The sequence below is a fragment of the Pyxicephalus adspersus genome, chromosome 3, assembly GCF_032062135.1.
Source record: "Pyxicephalus adspersus chromosome 3, UCB_Pads_2.0, whole genome shotgun sequence".
NCBI classification, from domain to species: Eukaryota; Metazoa; Chordata; class Amphibia; order Anura; family Pyxicephalidae; genus Pyxicephalus; species Pyxicephalus adspersus.
This window is the reverse complement of record NC_092860.1, coordinates 112458267-112464595: the sequence shown is the minus strand read 5'-3', so window position 1 is coordinate 112464595 and position 6329 is coordinate 112458267. Positions and strand designations below refer to the sequence as shown.

The window sequence follows — 6329 nt, the reverse complement described above, 5'->3', positions numbered from 1 at the left end:
GGTGGCCCCGGGTGAATGAACTCTGCACACAGGTCAGCCTTCCTTTGCAGCTGTGTCTGTGCGGAGCTGCCAATCATTTCCCCACCCGCTGTCTCCTCCCCCTCCGCCCCGCCCTCCTGTGGCTGTGACGTGCCTGCTGTCGGATGGCAGGGGGAGGGGGAGGAGAGTCCCCGGGAGAAGGAGACACTCATACACGGGCAGCGCTCACACACACACCGCAGGGACAAAGACAGCGGAGACATTGTCACAGCGGGCGCTGCTTGTAGGGCCCCCGGTTGGGTCCCAGGCTGTGAAGGGTTGCAGGCGGTGATCTCCGGAGGATCGTGCTGTCTTCATGCTGAGGAGTGCTGGACTCTCCCTGTGCAGGTCGGTGTGTATGGGACGTGTAGGAGTTGTAGTTCCTGGTTGGGTGCTGGGATCGTCCATGACACCTGTATGTGTGGATCGCTCATGTATGATCGGGGTGAGCTGTGATTGGCAGCAGGGATGTGTGGTCTCTGGTCGGGGGATCTCACCTGAGGGCTGACATTCTTGTTATGGGAAGATTTCCCCTCTGCAGTGATGAGGAATGCTAATAATCCATGCAGCATGGAGACCTGTCACTCATCTGCTGCACAGTGCTGGCTGCACTACCTGGCAGGGGAGCCGCTCATACTCCTTGTCACCCCCCGGCTTTATTACTAGGGGCCACTGACCCATCATACAGGTAAGTACTTCACCAGGTGAGGAGGTCAGCATGGCAGGAGGGACAGCTATACTGCATGGCAAGTCAGAATGGGGTGTGTGCATGGAAAGGGTTAAACCACTTCTATGTTTTATTGGCTATGTGTTATGTCAGATTTATTTCCACTTCCTGTTGTGTAGACACAACAGGAAGTGTGAATAAATCTCTCCAAGGCAAGGGGAGAAGCGTTAAAGGTTGTCACCGGCACTGGTGTCCTTGTTGTCATATTCACCTGTTATTCATGTTATATTGTGCATTACAGGGGGTGAATCCTCCTGATGGGGAGACATAGCGTAAAACTTGGCAGGGGTTTTAACACGTCGCTGGTATATATACAAGTGGATTTACAATACTTTACCACTTATATTGTTATATGTTATGTTGTGTCGTCACTTCCTATATTGTTATATGTTATGTTGTGTTGTCACTTCCTTTATTGTTACATGTTATGTTGTTATAATATTACATGTTATGTTGTTGTGTTGTTACATGTTATATGTTATGTTGTTATTTTGTTATATGTTATGTTGTGTTGTCACTTCCTATATTGTTACATGTTATATGTTATGTTGTTATTTTGTTATATGTTATGTTGTGTTGTCACTTCTTATATTGTTACATGTTATATGCTATGTTGTTACATGTTTTGTTATGTTGTTACTTGTTGTGTTGTTACATGTTATATGTTATGTTGTTATATGTTTCCCCACCCCGGCTGTGCTTCTGTCATTATATATATATATATATATATATATATATATATATATATATATATATAGTAGTATATGTCCATGGAGTTGCGGCATTCTATCTCCCTGGGTCTGTCAGGCGACGTGTGAATCCAGCCCCCAGCTTTCCCCTCTCATTCACATTTTATTTCCTCACTTAGTAAAGAAGATCTTTTCTTCCTCACAGGAATGTCGGCCTATAGGAAGGCTCGTTCCTTCCCTGGTTACCATAGCAACTGCTGAATGCCTGTATCTAGTCACTGAGTGGAAGCTGCTCCTCTGTGTGCCCAGCCCCCATTCCCCCCATTCCCTACCTATTCCCTATCTATGTGTGCCCTCGGTGCCCCTAATAACGCTCTGTCTGCTTCTATTATAACGTGTTCAGTCCATGGTGGGCATGAGAGTTCATGTGGAATGTCTGTGTTATTCTGGGGCCTTGCTACAAAAACACTTGTGTGCAGGCTCCCTGGCATGCTTTGTGTGTATAAATATACGTATATATAAATATATATCTCTGATATCACACACCTTCTGTCATCCCTTATTGCACACATTACAGCAGAACTTACAGTAAAAACAATACCACTTATGTTTGAAGAGCCCCTGATTCCATGTGGCCCTGCACCGTCCTAGATTCTTTCTTCTTTCCGATGTGGATGGGACAGCGGGCGCCCCCATCCTTTTCTGGGCTCTTCTTCCGTCGCCTGGTCTCAAAAGATCGGGTGACATTTCTCCCTGAAAATGTAAAAAATAAAGTGTAGATCTCCCCTCACATTCACATTCTGGGAAAGCTTCTTCTGCGCATGTCCCAGATTAGGCATACGTAAAAGGAGCATGCAGGAGCCTCCTGGGACTTGTGACGCAGGTTTCTCATTCAGTCTTTACTGCCACAACACAAAGGCAGGGGGTGCACCCCCCAAAAAAATTATAATTATTAGTATTTTACAAAAAAAAAACTAATTTTTCATTATTTTAAAGGGTTTTTTACCCCTTTTACAAAAAATATCAAAAATGTAACGATAGGTCCACTTTAACCTCCAGTCCTTAACACACGGCAGATTTTCGCCCGATAATTGGCCGATGCCGATTATCGGGCGATAAAAATCTGACGTGTGTACGTAGCTTTACAGTAAAAACAATACCACTTATGTTTGAAGAGCCCCTGATTCCATGTGGCCCTGCACCGTCCCAGATTCTTTCTTCTTTCCGATGTGGATGGGACAGCGGGCGCCCCCATCCTTTTCTGGGCTCTTCTTCCGCCGCCTGGTCTCAAAAGATCGGGTGACATTTCTCCCTGAAAATGTAAAAAATAAAGTGTAGATCACCCCTCACATTCACATTCTGGGAAAGCTTCTTCTGCGCATGTCCCAGATTAGGCAGGTTTCTCATTCAGTCTTTACTCCCACAACACAAAGGCAGGGGGTTCGTACCCCAAAAACTTATAATTATTAGTATTTTACAAAAAAGAAAACTAATTTTTCATTATTTTAAAGGGTTTTTTACCCCTTTTACAAAAAATATCAAAAATGTAACGATAGGTCCACTTTAACCTCCAGTCCTTATTTCACAACCCTATATGGGGTAACATTGAGGTTTCGTGATGCTTTGATAGTCTTTGTCCTTGTGACACTGTCCTGTAAATGTCATAGAAACTCATGGACCTGGAAGATTCTCCAGCAGACCCTTTGTGTCTTCCATTGATATGAGGCTTGTACTACATGAGCTGCCATAGGCTTTTGTCTATGATCACGTACGGGTGCTGGGCACAGACACTCGGCTCAGAGCAGCATTATGGCTATTGTCCTGTGTGATGGTGCCAAACACCCTGGTAACATGCCCAGCTGTGCATTCACCTGGCAGGATACATGACCATTCTCTGAGTTCAGGATCACTAAAGTGAATTGAAATCACATACCAGAAATTACATATGTATTGTATACACCCCAATACCCAATAACTACCCCAATTTTATAGTTGTACCTTTTTATTGTTGTTTCTTAATATGATCATTCAGTACAAAATGTTAGCCCTTCTTTTCCCTGTACCCATTACAGATCTCACCCTCTATGCCCTACCATACAAATCTGCCAGGTTGTGACTGATTGGTACTGAAGGGGGAGAATATGGTATTTCAAGGTATTTCCAAGCCCTGATCTGCTGCACATAATACATTAACGCATACAGGACTATAATATATATATATAATTTATACAAGACTTTTATTGTTACCACTTGTATAGGCCATATAAAAATGTTTAAGTTGAACTCTCAATTGTTCATTGATTGGTACACATTGGTGGCTAAAGCTGCGTACATGCGTCAGATTTTTATCTGGCGTGTGTATAGTCGGCGTCGTCCATCGTCTGAACAACCGTCCTGGCGGATCCACGGACAATGAACGACGACCGATCCTAATGAAAGGGAAGGGGAGAGCGCGCAGCAGGGTGCCGCTCCGTCGCTCTCCCCCTCTCCATAGAGCAGAACGGTGCTGTATGTACATGCATCATGTAGTCCTTTGTCGTTGGAAAGGATCGTGAAAGATCCTTTCCAACGACAAAAATTGCACGTGTGTACGCAGCTTAAGTTTATTTAGCTACGTAAACACTTCCAATGGTTCCTGCCCGATAATCAAGTCAAGGCCGATATCGGACAAGAATCCGAAGTGTGTCAAGCGCACGTCATTCATCGTCTGAACGACCGTCTTGGCGGATCCATGGACGACGAATGATCGTAATGCAAGTAAAGGGGGAGAGCGCTTCCCCTTCCCCTCTGCATAGAGCAGAACGGTGTGTTATGTACAGCATCGCTCATGCATTGTGGAGTGCTTAGTCGTTGGAAAGGATCGTGAAAGATCCTTTGCAACAACTATAATTGCAAGTGTGTATGCGGCTTTAGTCTTATATATGAAACCAGAATCAGACAAAAGCAATGCAAACCAGGAAACTACGCAGCCCATAGGGGTAATGATACGGCTCCCAGGAAGAAACATCAGTTTGATCCTGACTATAGAATATATCCCTGAACATGTCCTAGGGATTGCACATATCAGCTATCTTTATTCCAGAGTAATATATAGCTTATATACTGTTATATAATACTGGTCATGACTTTTCAGAGCAGTGACTAGGTCCATGTTTATTATTATTATTTGGTTGCTTGGTATTCATATACCATTGAACATCAGCTAGGATTGATGCTGTTATTGTGTTTGCTTTACAAGGAGTCTGTCATTCAGTAAAATATCAATGTGAGAAGCTCCAGATAAAAGATGCCATCCGCTGACCCCTAGGTTGTATATCAGTCCTGGGGCAATGTCAGCTTTTTATTACTTCTTCCTTTCAATCTAGAAGTGGATGACGCTCCAGACTCCTTTGTTTAGACACAAATATATACTTTGCATTCTGATGTTGTTTGGTCCAAGCTTTCTATTTCTCATCATGGAGATTTAATGGTTTCTGTGTTTGCAGCACCATACTGTCGTCTGCTCAGCTTCACACTGTGTCATTATTATTACATTGAATGATGTATGAGATTCTGCACCCACTTTGGCACTAAATGCCTGTTCTGGGTATTCTATAAGTATTATCTGCTTCGTCTGGGGATAGAATTGTTCTGATGAAACAAGTTGACTCAGAGACTTTGTGTAGTTTTCCCAGCATTGAATTATGTGTCTGTGCTGCTTTTCCTGCCTTTGTGTCAGTTGTGTGTATTCATTGTGTGCCTGGTAGGGCACCACACATAGAAAACAATCCATCCCACAGGCATTATTATTATTGTGTGCCTTAAAACATCCATTCATGCTTATCAATACTTATTGATTTCCAATTACAAATTTGAGATTGTTTAATGTGCCAATTATCTGGGATCCATGGTGGTTAGTGAGTCAGTCTGAAATAAATAGTTATGAAAGCAGACAGTCTGGATTGCAGTTTTAGCTAATGGCATTTTCAATAAATCTCTTACAAGAAAGAAGTTTAAGCCTTTACTATATCTAATCTGTTCATGTAAATCAACTGTAATACCATTTCTAAAGAAAAACCCCTTTTAAAAATGACACTTCGTTAAAAAACCCTGTGGTGAACCAAATGCTGATCTCCTGGAAAAGTAAATGTTCCCTAAATTCAATGAGTCGTGTGTATGGAATTGTCCTCTAGATCTATGTAATAATGATTAAAGTGGAATTAAACCCATGATTACTCCCCGTTCTATCGCAGAGCACTGCCATCTTCCTTCTTCACTTTCCCATAGGCGATCTTTGAACATCTTGATTGGCTGTGCCGGGAAAATTAAACTTGCGTAAGCATGTGGGAGATCATTTATTCCCTGCATAAGCTAGAGAAGCCAGAAAATCAGATATCCCTGTCAACCAACTTCACGCTGCACATGCACAACTTATATGTGTGTGCTGGGGTTTATATTCAGGATGGCTAGTGTGGAAAGGGACAGACGTATCTAGCACATGAACATTACCAATGACACCAGGTTACCAGGGAATATTTCTCATGTGATAATACAACTTGGAGGTTTGACAGGGCATCCGGGGTTGAGGTGGGGCAGAGGTTGGACAAGCTGGATGGTCAGAGTGATGCACCAGACAAAAAGAAGAGAAGAACACTGTGATATCTGGGTTCAGCAATGTTGTTAGGTGTGCATATATTGGATTTATATTGGAAATCTATTTCTTTGTAATTAATGTTTTTGTGCCTGTAGCTTTACATCCACACATCATCATATATTTGTTACTTCCTAGCCTTAGCAGTCAATGTACTGTACATGCCTGTACAGAAGGCATGTGAATGTGTGATCATGACCGTCTGGGATTCTGAGAAATAGGTTGGATGAATCTGGGTGTCATTCATATTGGAAGATAACAAGGG

General features: G+C 42.9%; 1 protein-coding gene across 2 annotated transcripts in view; it reads left to right on the top strand.

The window, feature by feature from the left end:
* The first annotated feature begins 166 nt into the window (after positions 1-166).
* SH3RF1 (SH3 domain containing ring finger 1) overlaps positions 167-6329 on the top strand; it is a 94906-nt gene continuing 88743 nt past the window's right edge. For both annotated transcript variants that reach the window (XM_072406036.1, XM_072406035.1), the window contains exon 1: positions 167-366. The gene's annotated coding sequence lies outside the window, so the exon portion shown is untranslated. The remainder of the gene's footprint in view (positions 367-6329) is intronic.